At 41.8% G+C, this 23266-nt stretch overlaps 1 protein-coding gene across 4 annotated transcripts in view; it reads left to right on the top strand.

Annotated features, from left to right (window-relative positions):
- Positions 1 to 23266, top strand: part of LOC311133706 (calcium-dependent secretion activator 1) — a gene marked incomplete at its 5' end in the record, with an annotated part of 153962 nt that overhangs the window by 20787 nt on the left and 109909 nt on the right. The gene's annotated exons all lie outside the window — the stretch shown is intronic.

The raw sequence follows: 23266 nt of genomic DNA, 5'->3' as shown, positions 1-23266 counted from the left end.
CGTGCCCATACACAGTCACCAAACGTGCCCATACACAGTCACCAAACGTGCCCATACACAGTCACCAAATGTGCCCATACACAGTCACCAAATGTGCCCATACACAGTCACCAAATGTGCCCATATACAGTCACCAAATGTGCCCATACACAGTCAGCGCCAGCTAGCTTCATGCTCTGTAGCTACTGTATGGCAGCAGCATGCCAACAGGGTTTTAATCCCTTTACATCAGCCCCCTGCTTCTCCTAGCTTCTCCCTGAGCCTCACATATCATCTGCGCTGATGTCGCCATCCCACTGGGCACAGACGTTAGTTCAACGTCTATCTTTGATTTACATTTGGTTGAGTTGTTAACTAACATCAATTAAATGTGAAATAATAAATACATAAACCACAATTTCATTGGATTTAGGTTAAAAGTTGGGTGAAAAAAAGATTCCCTTACGTTGATGACTTTTTGCTAATCTAATCAGTTTTCCACGTTGATTCAACATCATCACAATGAATAGTTTGTTGAAATGACGTGGAAACAAATGTTGATTCAACAAGTTTTTGCCCAGTGGGGTCTTGCCATTCACTCTCAAACTGAAGTCCGTTACAAGCAACTGGGTTAAAGCCAATATGGATATTGTTTAGTTTATAATATCTTCTGTATCTATTCTGATGAAACTGTGAACTAGTACAGAGAGAGAGAGAGAGAGAGAGAGAGAGAGAGAGAGAGAGAGGGGGGGGGGGGGAGAGAGAGAGGGGAGAGAGAGAGAGAGAGGGGAGAGAGAGAGAGAGAGAGAGAGAGAGAGAGAGAGAGAGAGAGAGAGAGAGAGAGAGAGAGAAAGAGAGAGAGAAAGAGAGGAGAAGGAACCAGCCCTGTCTAGCAGCATCTTCGTGGCATTATGAGCTGTGAATTTGGGCTGAGGAACGGGGGACGGAGGGGGGGGAGGGAGAAGAGAGGAGCGGGGGAGGACTGTACAAAGTGTTCCTCTCCATAGAGCAGCTCTAAGAGAGCCTCACAGCTCCAGAGATCCTGAAATGTGATGGTTAGAGCCTTGGGATTTGGTTATGGGCTGGAGCCTGGGGAACAGGGTGTGGTACGTAGCCTGCCTTGGGAAGTGGTTGTTTGCCGGAGTCTGTCCTGGGGATAGGTTAAAGGTTATGGCAGGGGCAGTTTGCCCATTTCCCTCAGGTGCTGTGCTGTTTGTGAAGCCTGTATCAGACACAGACATAGGTCCTGAATCTATCTCTATCTCTCTTTCTCTGTTTCTCAATTTTCACTCTCTCTGTTTCTCTCTCTCTTGCGCGCTCTCTCTCTTACCGCAGCCATCCAGTTGAAAAGAAATACAATATTTTGGAAAAGGCCTTTACCAAGCATAATAGCTGTTATGCTGCACAATGACCTTCAGCTTGCACAATAACCATCTCATTTTACATTAGACCCAATTATCATTCCTATTCAACAGCACAGGGTTGGGTTTTTATACCAACCACCATGTAATGGCAGAAGAGGTTACCAGGTAGAGCCAAACATTCAACATTTTAACCCTCATCATTTTTACTCTCTTTGTAGACTTTACACTATTGGTTAGTGAGTACATATTATGTGACAGGAAAGTATAGAGACACAAGTGATGATTGAATTAAAATTCTGACAGCTTTTTAGTGCATGAAGATCATTGCACAGACATATTTGCCTCATGACATCATATTGTGACGTCATGCATGAAACAAACTGAATTTCTATTTCAATTTAGCAGTGGTTGTTTAAGCAATATTGGCATTAATGCCATATAAATCAGGACATAAATATTATATATACAGTATACAGTTGAAGTCGGAAGTTTACATACACCTTAGCCAAATACATTTAAACTCAGTTTTTCACAATTCCTGACATTTAATCCTTGTAACAATTCCCTGTTTTAGGTCAGTTAACATCACCACTTTATTTTAAGAATGTAAAATGTCAGAATAATAGTAGAGAGAATGATTTATTTCAGTTTTTATTTCTTTCATTATATTCCCAGTGGGTCAGAAGTTTACATACACTCAATTAGTATTTGGTAGCATTGCCTTTAAATTGTTTAACTTGGGTCAAACGTTTCGCGTAGCCTTCCACAAGCTTCCCACAATAAGTTGGGTGAATTTTGGCCCATTCCTCCTGACAAAGCTGGTGTAACTGAGTCAGGTTTGTAGGCCTCCTTGCTGGTACATGCTTTTTCAGTTCTGCCCACAAATGTTCTATAGGATTGAGGTCAGGGCTTTGTGATGGCCACTCCAATACCTTGACTTTGTTGTCCTTAAGCCATTTTGTCACAACTTTGGAAGTATGCTTGGGGTCATTGTCCATTTGGAAGACCCATTTTCGACCAAGCTTTAACTTCCTGACTGATGTCTTGAGATGTTGCTTCAATATATCCACATCATTTTCTTTCCTCATGATGCCATCTATTTTGTGAAGTGCACCAGTCCCTCCTGCAGCAAAGCACCCCCACAGCATGATGCTGCCACCCCCGTGCTTCACGGTTGGGATGGTGTTCTTCGGCTTGCAAGCATCCCCCTTTTTCCTCCAAACATAACGATGGTCATTATGGCCAAACAGTTCTATTTTTGTTTCATCAGACCAGAGGACATTTCTCCAAAAAGTACGATCTTTGTCCCCATGTGCAGTTGCAAACCGTAGTCTGGCTTTTTTATGGCGGTTTTGGAGCAGTGGCTTCTTCCTTGCTGAGCGGCCTTTCAGGTTATGTCGATATAGGACTCGTTTTACTGTGGATATAGATACTTTTGTACCTGTTTCCTCCAGCATCTTCACAAGGTCCTTTGCTGTTGTTCTGGGATTGATTTGCACTTTTCGCACCAAAGTACGTTCATCTCTAGAAGACAGAATGCGTCTCCTTCCTGAGCGGTATGATGGCTGCGTGGTCCCATGGTGTTTATACTTGCGTACTATTGTTTGTACAGATGAACGTGGTACCTTCAGGCGTTTGGAAATTGCTTCCAAGGATGAACCAGACTGGTGGAGGTCTCCATTTTTTATTCTGAGGTCTTGGCTGATTTCTTTTGATTTTCCCATGATGTCAAGCAAAGAGGCACTGAGTTTGAAGGTAGGCCTTGAAATACATCCACAGGTACACCTCCAATTGACTCAAATGATGTCAATTAGCCAATCAGAACCTTTTAAAGCCATGACATCATTTTCTGGAATATTCCAAGCTTTTTAAAGGCACAGTCAATTTAGTGTATGTAAACTTCTGACCAACTGGAATTGTGATACAGTGAATTATAAATGAAATAATCTTGTGTCATGCAGAAAGTAGATGTCCTAACCGACTTGCCAAAACTATAGTTTGTTAACAAGGAAGTGTTTTTTTATTTTTTTTATTTTTTTATTTTTATATATATACTCCCCTTTATTACTTTTCAACCCCACCATCCTTTCCCTACTTGGAGTAAATTAGTGAACAACAATGCCCAGGCCTCTACTTCCGGTCTATACTTACTATCTACACCTTATGGACAGAGTTAATTTTACAATAATTCTATTATATATATATATATATATATATATATATATATATTATTAATTTTTTTGCTCCTGAACTTCTTCTACTCTCAACCTCTCCGATCATTTTCATGATGTCCATCCGGTTTGCTTCTATATGCCATATCTTTCTAACTGTGCTCTTTCCCAAAAGCTCCCAACATACAACCTATATACAGTGGGGAGAACAAGTACCCGACACACCGCCGACTCCGCAGGCCCCCCCACCCACAAAGCATGCATGCATGTTAACAAGGAATTTGTGGAGTGGTGGAAAAACGAGTTTTAATGACTCCAACCTAAGTGTATGTAAACTTCCGACTTCAACTGTATATATCTATATACAGTATACTGTATCTATATAAGAGCATGATGACACTTGTATTGATGTGTATACAAGGCTCATCTGTAAAAGAGAGCTTGGTCTCAGCATGACTCCCTGTCAAAATAAAATGATTCAATGGTTATGTCGTCATACAGTAGTTAATCACACATGTATAGCTACAGTACTTCATGTGAATGGAAATGTTCCACTAACATTCACTCTGAAAATGAACAAGTGACTCATTGAACCCCCATGGATATACTGTATGTGATATTTCCCATCAGACACTGCTGTATACAGACATATGGTGACATACATCTGCTGAGTGAACCAACACTGAGCAAAATATAGAAAAAGTGAGAATAGGAGTTAATAGCTGGTGTGGCTTAGATATTGTGAGTGTGAGTGTGAGTGTGTGAGTGAGTGAGAGGGATAGAGAGAGCGAGAGAGAGAGAGAGAGAGAGAGAGAGAGAGAGAGAGAGAGAGAGAGAGAGAGAGAGAGAGAGAGAGAGAGAGAGAGAGAGAGAGAGAGAGAGAGAGAGAGAGAGAGAGAGAGAGAGAGAGAGAGAGAGAGAGAGAGAGAGAGAGAGAGAGAGAGAGAGAGAGAGAGAGAGAGAGAGAGAGAGAGAGAGAGAGAGAGAGAGAGAGAGAGAGAGAGAGAGAGAGAGAGAGAGAGAGAGAGAGAGAGAGAGAGAGAGAGAGAGAGAGAGAGAGAGAGAGAGAGAGAGAGAGAGAAAGAGAGAGAGAGAGAGAGAGAGAGAGAGAGAGAGAGAGAGAGAGAGAGATTCACTCCCTCAGTCCCTCTTTACTCTGTTATCTGGACTGTTATCAAGTACACCACCCTCCCCTCCCCTCCCCTTACACTTAACACTGCATGTATTGTTTGGGTTCCTTACACACACATAAAGCACTTGAAGCAGAAGAGACGATTGTATTTAACTTTGGTTTTAAGTTTGTGAGAAGTAGAGCGTTAGAGGAGCCAGGCTTGTTTTATGAGTCATCATTGGCTCTGTATTTGAACATTCTCCCATGCTGAATTAGTCATCTTTATTTGGTAGATAGATCTGTTGCAGTGGAGGCTGCTGAGGGGAGGACAGCCCATAATAATGTCTGGAATGGAGCAAATGGAATGGCATCAAACACATGGAACCCATGTGTTTGCTGTATTTGATACCATTCCACTAATTCCGCTCCAGTCATTACCACGAGTCTGTCCTCCCCAATGAAGGTGCCACCAACCTCCTGTGATCTGTACTAATCTATGACAACATCAGCAGCCAGGGCTAGCTAGCCAGGGTAAAGTAAATGCACCCAGAGCACAACAACACACAGTGGTACCAGACATACAGACAGAACAAACTGTACCTCAATGCTGATTCAAATAGCTGTATGGAACAGGTAAAGGCATTGTCTTCAGTTATTACAAATAGATAGAGGACATGGTTCCTAAAGGAACACAAAACAGTATAGAACACCTATTAAAGATAATGCAATCAGTCTTCTTAAAATCTATGGCCCACCTGTTTCTTAGAAAAAGAGGAAACATGTTTCTTTATGCTTAGTTCATTCTTTTTTTTTTTTTTTTTTAAGCCAGCACAGAAATAGGCCCACCTATTTTCCCATATGGTGAGATTGATATACATTTTGTGCGCCATACAGTAGGTCTTTGAAGGATGCGGTATGTTACGGCATTTATGGATGCGTCCCCTTTTAGGTTATGTACTGTACATTTAGATTTTGGCTGTTTTTTTGTTTACATTTAACTGTAAGCATAATACATACATGCACACATATCCACACACACACACACACAAACCGTGAATGTGACACGAGGGCTGCTCTTAAAAAAACTTAAGCACTGGAGATCTTCATCCTTCTCTCTCTGTTTTTCTTTTCTCTCTATCCCTTCTCTCTCTCCTCCTCTATTTTCTCATGCTTCTCTCCCTCACTTTTTCTCCCCATCTCTCCATCGTTTCATTTCCTTTTCTCCCCATCTCTCCACTTTTTCTCCACATATCTTTTTCTCATATAAAGACACCCTTGAACAACAGAAATTGATATGCTACTGTATTTTAATAGAATGCAAATTCGCCAATGCATGCCATGTCTTCCGCCGCAAGGGAGAAAGAGGATAGTTGGTTGGTATAGTAATGAAAAGATACTGCCATTCTAACATTCATAAAATGTTAAACACTTGTTACTAATTAAAAACATAAGTCCTTGGTAAGCAGTAGACATAAAAATAAGTATTTGGTAAGCTTCCTAGAAGCGTCTATGAAGGGTTCTACCTAGAACCCTTTTATCTTTGGAGGGTTATTCCTAGAAACCTCTATAAACGGTTCCACCGGCCATATTAGCCTTTAAAATAGTATTGTTTATGACAATACATTACTTATATCAGAAGTCCTTTCTTTGAGGGCCTAGTTATACCCTAACACAGAGGTGTTAGGGATCTCCTGGTTTTGTGACGAGTACTGAGGATACGAAGAGGCAGGACGCAGACGCAGGAATCAACAATGTAAAGGTTTACTTAACAATGAGCAAGAGAACAACAAAGAGCGAGTACACGACAAGACACACTAACAAGCACACACAACACTGAACAGTCCAGGGCTATATAGGGGTGGTGATGAGATGATGAGGTGCAGGTGCGCTGGAGGTGATTAGGGTGCGTTTGGTTTCCATTCTGGTGTTGCCGAGGTGGTGCGCTCAGACCGGTGGCTCAGTAGACCGGCGAATCAGAGCGCCAGAGGGGAGCAACGGGAGGAGACGTGACAGGTTTACATGCCACATCAGACCTGCAAGTCACATTATGGTGGCTTGCAAAGTGATGTGTAATTCCTATTTACATTTACATTTACATTTTAGTCATTTAGCAGACGCTCTTATCCAGAGCGACTTACAGTTAGCGAATAGATCTTTTTATTTTATTTTTTATACTGGCCCCCCGTGGGAATCAAACCCACAACCCTGGCGTTGCAAACGCCATGCTCTATCAACTGAGCTACATCCCTGCCGGCCATTCCCTCCCCTACCCTGGACGACGCTGGGCCAATTGTGGAATCCAGCCAGAGTTAGGATATCCAACAAGTGGAATTGTTAATCACCCGCAACCTGCATTCAGAATGACTGCCAGGGTATGGAAGATTGAATATTGAGACTACCTCAATCATCTAAACTGGAACAACCATCTCAGTAACAGGTGCAATAAATCCAACAGATTGGATTCATTAAGAAAACTGTATGTTATTTATGTTTGTGTAGCATCAAATGTATTAACCAATCAATGTACATGCAAAAACACATATATTACAGTAAAACATACAATTCTGAAAATCTCCTTGCAATAGAGCATACTGGGAAATAATATATATGGTTCTATGTAGAACTCTTCTTGCCTTCCAAAGAATCATCAAAGAACCCTTTCTTCTTAAAATGGTTCTTAGGATGTTACAGGTTTTAGGTAGAACCCTTTGGCTTACAAAGAACCCTTGTCTTCCAAAAAGGGTTCTTCTGATCAAAACGGTTCTTTTTTCTGAGTGTATTCTCCTGAGCATGCATAGTTAATGCTACAAGCTAACGCTACCTGCTAAGGCTAAGCGTACTCAATGAATTACAGACCAGAGCTGTGTATCTGTGTGTGTGTGTGTGTGTTTGTGCGTGTGTCTTTTTTTGTGTGTGAACATCCATGTGCATGCTTCTGTGTTTGCGTGCATTCCTGCATGTGTGTGTCCATCTTGTGTTGACATGTGGCGGATGATTAGTATCACTGGCAACTTCAGTGCCTATTGATGAAACACTGGGTTCACGCAATCTTGATAAGAGCCGTGCAAGAGGGAATCGATAGGAGAGCAGCAGCAGCAGGACACACACACACACACACACACACACACACACACACACACACACACACACACACACACACACACACACACACACACACACACACACAAACACACACACACACACAAACACACACACACACAAACACACACACACACAAACACACACAAACACAAACACAAACACACACACACACACAAACAAACACACACACAAACACACACACAATATTGGTAGGGGTCTTGGAACAAACGCTGATGAAAATTGAGTTTTTTTCCCCAATCCATCAGGACCTTTAACCAATCCAAGGGTTCTCCGATGAATGATACAGCTGGAAGGAACATTAAAGGAGCAGGACTTAATTGGTGAAAGGGAAATAAATATACAGTACCAGTCAAAAGTTTGGACACACCTACTCATTCCAAACCTTTTCTTTATTTTTACTATTTTCTACATTGTAGAATAATAGTGAAGACATCAAAACTATGAAATAACACATATGGAATCATGTAGTAACCAAAAAAGTGTTAAACAAATCAAAATATATTTTATATTTGAGATTCTTCAAAGTAGCCACCCTTTGCCTTGATGACAGCTTTGCACACTTTTGGCCTTCTCTCAACCAGTTTCATGAGGTATTCACCTGGAATTCATGTCAATTAACAGGTGTGCCTTGTTAAAAGTTAATTTGTGGAATTTCTTACCTTCTTAATGCATTTGAACCAATCAGTTGTGTTGTGACAAGGAGGGGTGGTATAAAGAAGATAGCCCTATTTGGTAAAAGACCAAATCGATATTATGGCAAGAACAGCTCAAATAAGCAAAGAGAAACAACAGTCCATCATTACTTTAAGACATGAATGTCAGTAAATCAGGAAAATGTCAAGAACTTTGAAAGGTTCTTCAAGTGCAGTCCCAAAAACCATCAAGCGCTATGATGAAACTGTCTCTCATGAGGACCGCCACAGGAAAGGAAGACCCAGAGTTACCTCTGCTGCAGAGGATAAGTTCATTAGAGTTACCAGCCTCAGAAATTGCAGCCCAAATAAATGCTTCACAGAGTTCAAGTAACAGACACATCTCAACATCAACTGTTCAGAGGAGACTGCGTGAATCAGGCCTTCATGGTTGAATTGCTGCAAAGAAACCACTACTAAAGGACACCAATAAGAAGAAGAGACTTGCTTGGGCCAATAAACATGAGCATTAGACATTAGTCCAGTGGAAATCTGTCCTTTAGTCTGATGAGTCCAAATGTGAGTTTTTTGGTTCCATCCGCCATGTTTTTGTGAGACGCAGAGTAGGTGAACGGATGATCTCCGCATGTGTGTTTCCGACCATGAAGCATGGAGGAGGAGGTGTGATGGAGTGGGGGTGTTTTGCTGATGAGACTGTCAGTGATTTATTTAGAATTCAAGGCACACTTAACCAGCATTGCTACCACAGCATTCTGCAGCGATACTCCATCCCATCTGGTTTGCGCTTAGTGGGACTATCATTTGTTTTACAACAGGACAATGACTCAACACACCTCCAGGCTGTGTAAGGGCTATTTGACCAAGAAGGAGAGTGATGGAGTGCTGCATCTGATGACCTGGCCTCCACAATCCCCCGACCTCAACCCAATTGAGATGGTTTGGGATGAGTTGGACTGCAGAGTGAAGGAAAAGCAGCCAACAAGTGCTGAGCATATGCGGGAACTCCTTCAAGACTGTTGGAAAAGCATTCCAGGTGAAGCTGGTTGAGAGAATGCCTAGAGTGTGCAAAGCTGTCATCAAGGCAAAGGGTGGCTACTTTGAAGAATCTAATATATAAAATATTTGTGGATTTGATTAACACTTTTTTGGTTACTACATGATTCCATATGTGTTATTTCATAGTTGTGATGTCTTCACTATTATTCTACAATGTAGAAAATAGTACAAATAAAGAAAAATCTTTGAATGAGCAGGTGTGTCCAAACCTTTGACTGGTACTGTATGTTTTGTGCTTTGTGGGCATAATTGAATTGTATTGTATTTATCTACGTGTTGTAGTTCTGCCTGGGTTTGGTTGCTGTAATGGTCTGGTGTTATGCTGCGTTCGATCTTTGTCTGTCACTATTGTCAAACAGCACACTCACGCACGCACACACATGCAAGCAAACACACACACACTGTTTCTGATTGAAAAACAACAAGGTGTGGATGGATGAATGGATGGATGGATCCCACTACCTCAGCGTTTACACATTGTAATATCCTTATGTGAAATATCCCCTCAGGTAGAAAGTAGTCATTTGCAAAACCCAATATTTGCAAAACCTCCTTCAAATATTTACTTTAATATTCATACCCCAGGAGTAGACAATCTTTGTAGAAAAAGCACTAAAACAATACTGAACCAAATACAGTTGAAACAGTGAATATATATTGTGACAAGGGTTGAATATTCTCTGGCCAACATTCTGGAGTGTCAGGGGAGCTATTATGACCATATGGTTATGGTTATGTACGTGTATGTGCGCTTGTGTGTGTGTGTGTGTGTGTGTGTGTGTGTGCAGAGGTGGGGAGAGTCAGAGGGAACTAAGATGGTCATTTTCTGAGCAACAACAACAACAACAGGTGAACATCTGACGGCTGTATTGATTTTGGCAAAACTTAACACAATTACCCTCTTGAAGACTCCTCAAAATTATTTTTTATTTTTCGTTGCTCCCTTCACTCCCTGTGGAGTCATTTGGGCTCCCCACTCCCCACCTAATCCTAATCCAATAGAAGTAATCTGAGATTATGTTTATATTCTCTCCCTCTCCTCCTCCAATCAGCCAGAAGGGTTGCTGTATTGCCTGACCAACAGGCAGCACACACTAGAGCTGGGACCATAAACCGAAAATGATCGACACCGACCATACCAATCACTTATTACAGGCATTTTACTGATATCATTCATTACGATCAGTAGCCTATACTAGAGAAATGCTAAATTTGAAATGAAATAAATTTGCTAATATGGTTGACTGTTAACGGTACAATTGATGGCTACAACCATCAAACTAGTATTAGTTGTTTAAAGAATAATAATTGTAAAAAACTGTGGTGTAGATTAATGTTCATATTATCGCTCTATCTATCAATTCAGGTAATTTATCATGTTATGGATGTTTGTCTGTATTTGTATTTATTATGGATCCCCATTAGTTCCTGCCAAGGTAGCAGCTACTCTTCCTGGGGTCCAGCAAAATTAAGGCAGTTCATACCATTTTAAAAACATTACAATACATTGACAGATTTCACAGCACACTGTGTGCCCTCAGGCCCCTACTCCACAGCTACCACATATCTACAGTACAAAATCCATGTGTACGTGTGTGTATAGTGCGTATGTTATCGTGTGTGTGTATGCATGTGTCTGCACCTATGTTTCTGTTATATTACAGTCCCCGCTGTTCCATAAGGTGTTTTTTTTATCTGTTTGTTAAATCTAATTTTACTACTTGCATCAGCTACTTGATGTGGAATAGAGTGCCATGTAGTCATGGCTCTATGTAGTACTGTGTGCCTCCCATAGTCTGTTCTGGATTTGGGGACTGTGAAGAGACCTCTGGTGGCATGTCTTGTGGGGTATCGCCCAGCACACACACACACACACGCGCACACACACACACAAATACACACACACACATATAGTTAAACACGTCCACACACACACACACACACGTATAGTTAAACACGTCCACACACACACACACAAACACACACACACACATGTATAGTTCAACACAAACACACACACACACACACAAACACACACACGTATAGTTAAACAGGTCCACGCAAACACACACACACACACACTCATGCAAATACACACACAGTCTCAGCTCACTCGTATGAGTCTCTGGAGCATTCTGTCAGCTTTTACACTCTCTCTCCTCCCTACGTGTAAGGCCTGGCATCGACAAACAGCATCCCAGACCCTACTACTGGACACTATACCAGACCCTACTACTACTATACACTACACCAGACCCTACTACTGTACACTACACCAGAACCTACTACTACTGTAAACTACACCAGACCCTATTACTACCATACACTACACCAGACCCTACTACTGTAAACTACACCAGACCTCACTAATGTATGCTACACCATACCCTACTACTGTAAACTACACCAGACCCTACTACTGTACGCTACACCAGACCCTACTACTGTAAACTACACCAGACCCTACTACTGTATGCTACACCAGACCCTACTACTGTAAACTACACCAGACCCTACTACTGAACACTATACCAGACCCTACTACTACTGTAAACTACACCAGACCCTACTACTGTAAACTACACCAGACCCTACTACTGTAAACTACACCAGACCCTACTACTACTGTAAACTACACCAGACCCTACTACTGTAAACTACACCAGACCATACTACTACTGTACACTACACCAGACCCTACTACTACTGTAAACTACACCAAACCCTACTACTGTAAACTACATCAGACCCTACTACTGTACACTACACCAGACCCTACTACTGTACACTACACCAGACCCTACTACTGTACACTATACCAGACCCTACTACTACTGTAAACTACATCAAACCCTACTACTGTACGCTACACCAGACCCTACTACTGTAAACTACACCAGACCCTACTACTATACACTACACCAGACCCTACTACTACTGTAAACTACACCAGACCTCACTACTGTACACTATACCAGACCCTACTACTACTGTACACTATACCAGACCCTACTGCTACTGTACACTACACCAGACCCTACTACTGTAAACTACACCAGACCTCACTACTGTACACTACACCAGACCCTACTACTACTGTAAACTACACCAAACCCTACTACTGTAAACTACATCAGACCCTACTACTGTACACTACACCAGACCCTACTACTGTACACTACACCAGACCCTACTACTGTACACTATACCAGACCCTACTACTACTGTAAACTACATCAAACCCTACTACTGTACGCTACACCAGACCCTACTACTGTAAACTACACCAGACCCTACTACTATACACTACACCAGACCCTACTACTACTGTAAACTACACCAGACCTCACTACTGTACACTATACCAGACCCTACTGCTACTGTACACTATACCAGACCCTACTGCTACTGTACACTACACCAGACCCTACTACTGTAAACTACACCAGACCTCACTACTGTACACTACACCAGACCCTACTACTACTGTAAACTACACCAGAACCTACTACTACTGTAAACTACACCAGACCCTACTACTGTACACTACACCAGACCCTACTACTGTACACTATACCAGACCCTACTACTGTACACTATACCAGACCCTACTACTACTGTACACTACACCAGACCCTACTACTATACACTACACCAGACCCTACTACTACTGTAAACTACACCAGACCTCACTACTGTACACTACACCATACCTTACTACTGTACACTATACCAGACCCTACTGCTACTGTACACTACACCAGACCCTACTACTGTACACTACACCAGACCCTACTACTACTGTAAACTACACCAGACCCTACTACTGTACACTACACCAGACCCTACTACTACTGTAAACTACACCAGACCCTACTACTACTGTAAACTACACCAGACCCTACTACTGTACACTACACCAGACCCTACTACTGTACACTACACCAGACCCTACTTCTACTGTAAACTACACCAGACCCTACTACTGAACACTATACCAGACCCTACTACTACTGTAAACTACACCAGACCCTACTACTATAAACTACACCAGACCCTACTACTGTAATCTACACCAGACCCTACTACTGTAAACTACACCAGACCCTACTACTACTGTAAACTACACCAGACCCTACTACTGTAAACTACACCAGACCATACTACCGTACGCTACACCAGACCCTACTACTACTGTACACTACACCAGACCCTACTACTACTGTAAACTACACCAAACCCTACTACTGTAAACTACACCAGACCCTACTACTGTACACTACACCAGACCCTACTACTACTGTACACTACACCAGACCCTACTACTGTACACTACACCAGACCCTACTACTGTACACTATACCAGACCCTACTACTACTGTAAACTACATCAAACCCTACTACTGTACGCTACACCAGACCCTACTACTGTAAACTACACCAGACCCTACTACTATACACTACACCAGACCCTACTACTACTGTAAACTACACCAGACCTCACTACTGTACACTATACCAGACCCTACTGCTACTGTACACTATACCAGACCCTACTGCTACTGTACACTACACCAGACCCTACTACTGTAAACTACACCAGACCTCACTACTGTACACTACACCAGACCCTACTACTACTGTAAACTACACCAGACCCTACTACTACTGTAAACTACACCAGACCCTACTACTGTACACTACACCAGACCCTACTACTGTACACTATACCAGACCCTACTACTACTGTACACTACACCAGACCCTACTACTATACACTACACCAGACCCTACTACTACTGTAAACTACACCAGACCTCACTACTGTACACTACACCATACCTTACTACTGTACACTATACCAGACCCTACTGCTACTGTACACTACACCAGACCCTACTACTGTACACTACACCAGACCCTACTACTACTGTAAACTACACCAGACCCTACTACTGTACACTACACCAGACCCTACTACTGTACACTACACCAGACCCTACTACTACTGTAAACTACACCAGACCCTACTACTGTACACTACACCAGACCCTACTACTGTACACTACACCAGACCCTACTTCTACTGTAAACTACACCAGACCCTACTACTGAACACTATACCAGACCCTACTACTACTGTAAACTACACCAGACCCTACTACTATAAACTACACCAGACCCTACTACTGTAATCTACACCAGACCCTACTACTGTAAACTACACCAGACCCTACTACTACTGTAAACTACACCAGACCCTACTACTGTAAACTACACCAGACCATACTACCGTACGCTACACCAGACCCTACTACTACTGTACACTACACCAGACCCTACTACTACTGTAAACTACACCAAACCCTACTACTGTAAACTACACCAGACCCTACTACTGTACACTACACCAGACCCTACTACTACTGTAAACTACACCAGACCCTACTACTACTGTACGCTACACCAGACCCTACTACTGTACACTACACCAGACCCTACTACTGTACACTACACCAGACCATACTACTGTACACTACACCAGACCCTACTACTGTACACTACACCAGACCCTACTACTGTACACTACACCAGACCCTACTACTGTACACTACACCAGACCCTACTACTGTACACTACACCAGACCCTACTACTGTACACTACACCAGACCCTACTACTGTACACTATACCAGACCCTACTGCTACTGTACACTACACCAGACCCTACTACTGTACACTACACCAGACCCTACTACTACTGTAAACTACACCATACCTTACTACTGTACGCTACACCAGACCCTACTACTGTACACTATACCAGACCCTACTACTACTATACACTACACCAGACCCTACTACTGTACACTACACCAGAACCTACTACTACTGTAAACTACACCAGACCATATTACTACTATACACTACACCAGACCCTACTACTGTAAACTACACCAGACCTCACTAATGTACGCTACACCATACCCTACTACTGTAAACTACACCAGACCCTACTACTGTACGCTACACCAGACCCTACTACTGTAAACTACACCAGACCCTACTACTGTATGCTACACCAGACCCTACTACTGTAAACTACACCAGACCCTACTACTGAACACTATACCAGACCCTACTACTACTGTAAACTACACCAGACCCTACTACTGTAAACTACACCAGACCCTACTACTGTAAACTACACCAGACCCTACTACTACTGTAAACTACACCAGACCCTACTACTACTGTAAACTACACCAGACCTCACTACTGTACACTACACCATACCTTACTACTGTACACTATACCAGACCCTACTGCTACTGTACACTATACCAGACCCTACTGCTACTGTACACTACACCAGATCCTACTACTGTAAACTACACCAGACCTCACTACTGTACACTACACCATACCTTACTACTGTACACTACACCAGACCCTACTACTACTGTAAACTACACCAGACCCTACTACTACTGTAAACTACACCAGACCCTACTACTGTACACTACACCAGACCCTACTACTACTGTAAACTACACCAGACCTCACTACTGTACACTACACCAGACCCTACTGCTACTGTACACTATACCAGACCCTACTGCTACTGTACACTACACCAGACCCTACTACTGTACACTACACCAGACCCTACTACTACTGTAAACTACACCAGACCCTACTACTGTACACTACACCAGACCCTACTACTACTGTAAACTACACCAGACCCTACTACTACTGTAAACTACACCAGACCCTACTACTGTACACTACACCAGACCCTACTACTGTACACTACACCAGACCCTACTATTACTGTAAACTACACCAGACCCTACTACTGAACACTATACCAGACCCTACTACTACTGTAAACTACACCAGACCCTACTACTGTAAACTACACCAGACCCTACTACTGTAAACTACACCAGACCCTACTACTGTAAACTACACCAGACCCTACTACTACTGTAAACTACACCAGACCCTACTACTGTAAACTACACCAGACCATACTACCGTACGCTACACCAGACCCTACTACTACTGTACACTACACCAGACCCTACTACTACTGTAAACTACACCAAACCCTACTACTGTAAACTACACCAGACCCTACTACTGTACACTACACCAGACCCTACTACTACTGTAAACTACACCATACCCTACTACTACTGTACGCTACACCAGACCCTACTACTGTACACTACACCAGACCCTACTACTGTACACTACACCAGACCCTACTACTGTACACTACACCAGACCCTACTACTGTACACTACACCAGACCCTACTACTGTACACTACACCAGACCCTACTACTGTACACTACACCAGACCCTACTACTGTACACTATACCAGACCCTACTGCTACTGTACACTACACCAGACCCTACTACTGTACACTAAACCAGACCCTACTACTACTGTAAACTACACCAGACCCTACTACTGTACACTACACCAGACCCTACTACTACTGTAAACTACACCAGACCCTACTACTGAACACTATACCAGACCCTACTACTACTGTAAACTACACCAGACCCTACTACTGTAAACTACACCAGACCCTACTACTGTAAACTACACCAGACCCTACTACTGTAAACTACACCAGACCCTACTACTACTGTAAACTACACCAGACCCTACTACTGTAAACTACACCAGACCATACTACTGTACGCTACACCAGACCCTACTACTACTGTACACTACACCAGACCCTACTACTACTGTAAACTACACCAAACCCTACTACTGTAAACTACACCAGACCCTACTACTGTACATTACACCAGACCCTACTACTACTGTACGCTACACCAGACCCTACTACTGTACACTACACCAGACCCTACTACTGTACACTACACCAGACCCTACTACTGTACACTACACCAGACCCTACTACTACTGTAAACTACACCAGACCCTACTACTGTAAACTACACCAGACCCTACTACTATACACTACACCAGACCCTACTACTACTGTAAACTACACCAGACCTCACTACTGTACACTACACCATACCTTACTACTGTACACTATACCAGACCCTACTGCTACTGTACACTACACCAGACCCTACTACTGTAAACTACACCAGACCTCACTACTGTACACTACACCAGACCCTACTACTACTGTAAACTACACCAGACCCTACTACTACTGTAAACTACACCAGACCCTACTACTGTACACTACACCAGACCCTACTACTGTACACTATACCAGACCCTACTACTACTGTAAACTACACCAGACCCTACTACTACTGTAAACTACACCAGACCTCACTACTGTACACTACACCATACCTTACTACTGTACACTACACCAGACCCTACTGCTACTGTACACTATACCAGACCCTACTGCTACTGTACACTACACCAGACCCTACTACTACTGTAAACTACACCAGACCCTACTACTACTACTGTAAACTACACCAGACCCTACTACTGTACACTACACAAGACCTTCATGAGACTTGTGACCTCTGTGTTGAATTTAGGTTTGCATTCACCCAAAAAATATGAATGCTGAATTGTAAGTTTGCACGACATGGTATCAGGCTGCCTGCCTATTAAAGTAAGCTTGCCACAGGAATAGCCTAGCCATAGACACTCTAATTAGTATTTGTTGGTACACTGAACACATTACGTAACCATTGAACAATAAAATTCATCATGTACGAGCCAATGAAAACAGAGAGCCGAGCCCAGCTGTCAATAAGGGGTGTGTCCTGTGTTCCCTGTCTCCTCTCTGTCTGTGACGATTGAAGACACATGCCCTCTTCCCAGAGAGGACAGCCAAGGACGAGTGTGTGTGTGTGTGTGTCGGGCCAGCTACCGTCTCATAACGAACAGCCCTGATTTGCATACGGGTGAATATTAACATCTCTGCGACTCCGGATGGTCCTTGAACACTGCAGTCTATTAGGACAGAGCAGGGACAAGTAGGACAAGTGTGTGTGTGTGTGGGTGTGTGTGTGTGTGTGTGTGTGTTTCTGTATTAGGACACAGCAGGGACGAGTCAGAGCTTCTCCACTCTATTCTGCTCTAGCAGCTGTTGGGGTAGAGAGACAAAACCACAGATGCCGAATCTAAAGTATTGATCTCACGCCCATGTTTTTCTTCCTCTGGTGCTTCTATCTATCTATCTATCTATCTATCTATCTATCTATCTATCTATCTATCTATCTATCTATCTATCTATCTATCTATCTATCTATCTATCTATCTATCTATCTATCTATCTATCTATCTATCTATCTATCTATCTATCTATCTATCTATCTATCTATCTATCTATCTATCTATCTATCTATCTATCTATCTATCTATCTATCTATCTATCTATCTATATGCCTGTCTGTCTGTCTGTCTGTCTGTCTGTCTGTCTGTCTGTCTGTCTGTCTGTCTGTCTGTCTGTCTGTCTGTCTGTCTGTCTGTCTGTCTGTCTGTCTGTCTGTCTGTCTGTCTGTCTGTCTGTCTCTCTGTCTGTCTGTCTGTCTGTCTGTATGTCTCCCTCCCTCCCTCCCTCCCTCTATTCCCTCTCTTTTCTCTCAGAAAATGTTGTCTTGTCAGAGGAGAGTTTCTTTGGTTTGAACGTTAAACAGATAGACTCCATGATAGATAGACTCTATGTCTGAATTCTGTCTTCCCTACTACTTACTAAAACTGCATACTGTGTATCATACTACATGCTATTTAGTAAAAATGTATGCACTACACAACACATATCAACATACTATACACATGGTGTGTTCAAGACAACTGGGAACTCTGAAGAAAACGAGCTCAGAATGGGAAAAATCGTGAAGTCAGTGATCTTCAGGTTGGAGAAGTCAGAGCTCTAGGATGATGCCCGAGTTTTCGACTTGTAATTTCGAGTTGGAAGACTGTTCAAAGCGATTTTTCCAGTCCTGGGGGGATGATACCACAATTTTAGCTTGTGAGTGTAGGTGTTTGTGTGTGTGTGTATGGATGTGTGTTTGTACTTTACTATTTATATTTTTGACTTTTACTTCACTACATTCCTAAAGAAAATAATGTACTTTCTACTCCATACATGTTCCCTGACACAAAAGTGCTCGTTACATTTTGAATGCTTAGCGGGACAGGAAAATGGTCCAATTCACGCACTTATCAACAGAACATCCCTACTGCCTCTGATCTGGCGGACTCACTAAACACACATGCTTCGTTTGTAAATTCTGTCTGAGTGTTGGAGTGTGCCTCTGGCTATATGTAAATACAATAAAAACAACAAAATGGTGCAGTCTGGTTTGCTTTATATAAGGAATTTCAAATGATTTATACTTTTACTTTTGATACTTAAGTATATTTGAGCAATTCAATTTACTTTCAATACTTCAGTATATTTAAAACCAAATACTTTTAGACTTTTACTCAAGTAGTATTTTACTGGGTGACATTCACTTTTACTTGAGTATGAAAATTGGGTACTTTTTCCACCACTGGAAATACCATTACACATAGTGATGCTGAGGTGGCTGCTGAATTAAATTGTTAAAGTGTAGTCCAAAGTAATGCCTGCAGAGCACACATTACAAATTTAGAGCACCCCGACATTGATTTAATGTTTTAATCAAATATAGCTACATGGTTTGAGGGGCTCATAAAGTATTGAGAGAAAATACATATTCAAATACCTTCTTGTCATCGACAGGAAATGAAAAAGGAAAAAGAAAAAAGAAAGATGTTGTAATTTTATTACAGTGTGGACCAGTCAGTCTATGTATGAACTAGGACTAACAGAACATGACAGGGTTGTCTAATATAGTTATATTGTAAAGGAGCTCCTGATCCTGCCTGTCTCTCTGGCCTGTGGTCTTTACTACAGATGATTGGTGTCTTTTGCCTGATCATCTTGCTTCTGTTATCAGTCATAATTGGTCAAGATTAGTTTTGCCTCCTTAAATACCCAGGATTCCTCTGTGAACTATTGATGAAGATAATTCAGTTGTACTTCAGTGACATATGACATTATTACACAAATCCTAGAAAAGAGAGAAGGTGCAATGTTACATATTTCAGATATATTTCAGATATAGTTTTCAGATAAGCTAAGATTATCATTAGAAATGTACAGTTTATATGCATATTGTTTCCTCATGATAAGCACTACAAGCACTCCTACCTTATCAGAAGCAATCAAATGAAGAGCTATCAAACACCCCGAACATTTGGCACATCTAGCCACTGGGATTTTTGCCCATTCTTCAAGGCAAAACTGCTCCAGCTCCTTCAAGTTAGATGGGTTCCACTGGTGTACAGCAATCTTTAAGTCATACCACAGATTCTCAATTGGATTGAGGTCTGGGCTTTGACTAGGCCATTCCAATACTTGCTTTAGCAGTATGCTGAGGGTCATTGTCCTGCTGGAAGGTGAACCTCCATCCCAGTCTCAAATCTCTGGAAGACTGAAACAGGTTTCCCTCAAGAATGTCCCTGTATTTAGCGCCATCCATCATTTCTTCAATTCTGACCAGTTTCCCAGTCCCTGCCGATGAAAAACATCCCCACAGCATGATGCTGCCACCACCATGCTTCATTGTGGGGATGGTGTTCTCGGGGTAATGAGAGGTGTTGGGTTTGCGCCAGACATAGTGTTTTCCTTGATGGCCAAAAAGCTCAATTTTAGTCTCATCTGACCAGAGTACCTTCTTCCATATGTTTGGGAAGTCTCCCACATGGCTTTTGGCGAACACCAAATGTCTTTGCTTATTTTTTTCTTTAAGCAATGGCTTTTGTCTGGCCACTCTTCCGTAAAGCCCAGCTCTGTGGAGTGTACAGCTTAAAGTGGTTCTATGGACAGATACTCCAATCTCCGCTGTGGAGCTTTGCAGCTCCTTCAGGGTTATCTTTGGTCTCATTGTTGCCTCTCTGATTAATGCCCTCCTTGCCTGGTCCGTGAGTTTTGGTGGGCGGCCCTCTCTGTTGCAGGTTTGTTGTGGTGCCATATTATTTAAATGTTTTAATAATGGATTTAATGGTGCTCCGTGGGATGTTCAAAGTTTCTGATATTTTTTTATAACCCAACCCTGATATGTACTTCTCCACAACTTTGTCCCTGACCTGTTTGGTCTTCATGGTGCCGCTTGCTTGGTGGTGCCCCTTGCTTAGTGGTGTTGCAGACTCTGGGGCCTTTCAGAACAGGTGTATATATACTGAGATCATGTGACAGATCATGTGACACTTAGATTGCACACAGGTGGACTTTATTTAACTAATTATGTGACTTCTGAAGGTAATTGGTTGCACCAGATCTTATTTAGGGGCTTCATAGCAAAGGGGGTGAATACATATGCACGCACCACTTTTCCATTATTTATTTTTTTCATTTCACTTCACCAATTTGGACTATTTTGTGTATGTCCATTACATGAAATACAAATAAAAATTTAAATTACAGGTTGTAATGCAACAAAATAGGAAAAATGCCAAGGGGGATGAATACTTTTGCAAGGCACTGTATTTGGACAGTGAAGCAACAATTAGTAAATTTGACTCAATACTCCAGCATTTTGGATTTGAGATCAAATGTTTCATATGTGGCGACTATATAGAATGTCACCTTTTATTTGAGGGTATTTTTTAGACATTTCTGTTTTACCGTTTAGAAATGAAAGCACTTTATGTACAGTATCTAGTCCCCCTATTTGAATACATTACAAAAAATATATACACTACCAGTCAAAAGTTTGGACACACCTACATATTCAAGGGTTTTTCTTTATTTTTCATATATTTTTTAAAAATAATAGTGAAGACATCAAAACTATGAAATAACACATATGGAATCATGTAGTAACTAAAAAAGTGTTAAACAAATCAAAATATATTTTATATTTGAGATTCTTCAAATAGCCACTCTTTGCCTTGATGACAGCTTTGTACACTCTTGGCATTCTCTCAACCAGCTTCATGAGGTAGTCACCTGGAATGCATTTCAATTAATAGGTGTGCCTCGTTAAAAGTTAATTTGTGGAATTTCTTTCCTTCTTAATGTGTTTGAGCCAATCAGTTGTGTTGTAACAAGGTAGGGGGGTATACAGTCCATATTATGGCAAGAACAGCTCAAATAAGCAAAGAGAAATTACAGTCCATCATTACTTTAAGACATGAAAGTAAGTCAATACGGAAAATTACAAGAACTTTGAAAGTTTCTTCAAGTGCAGTCGCAAAAACCATCAAGTGCTATGGTGAAACTGGCTCTCATGAGGACCGCCACAGGAATAGAAGACCCAGAGTTACCTGCATCAAAACTATGAAATAACACATATGGAAATATGTAGTAACCAAAAAAGTGTTAAACAAATCCAATTATATTTTATATTTGAGATTCTTCAAATAGCCACCCTTTGCTTTGATGACAGCTTTGCACACTCTTGGCATTCTCTCAACCAGCTTCACTTGGAATGCTTTTCCAACAGTATTGAAGGAGTTCCCACATATGCTGAGCACTTGTTGGCTGCTTTTCCTTCACTCTGCCGTCCGACTCATCCCAAACCATCTCAATTGGGTTGAGGTCGGGGGATTGTGGAGGCCAGGTCATCAGATGCTGCACTCCATCACATTCCTTCTTGGTTAAATAGCCCTTATCAAATCAAATCAAATCAAATTGTATTGGTCACATGCGCCGAATACAACAGGTGCAGACATTACAGTGAAATGCTTACTTACAGCCCTTAACCAACAGTGCATTTATTTTAAACAAAAAAAGTAAGA

Source organism: Coregonus lavaretus, assembly GCF_964263955.1.
Source record: "Coregonus lavaretus genome assembly, chromosome: 8".
NCBI classification, from domain to species: domain Eukaryota; kingdom Metazoa; phylum Chordata; class Actinopteri; order Salmoniformes; family Salmonidae; genus Coregonus; species Coregonus lavaretus.
This window is presented reverse-complemented; position numbering and strand designations above follow the sequence as displayed.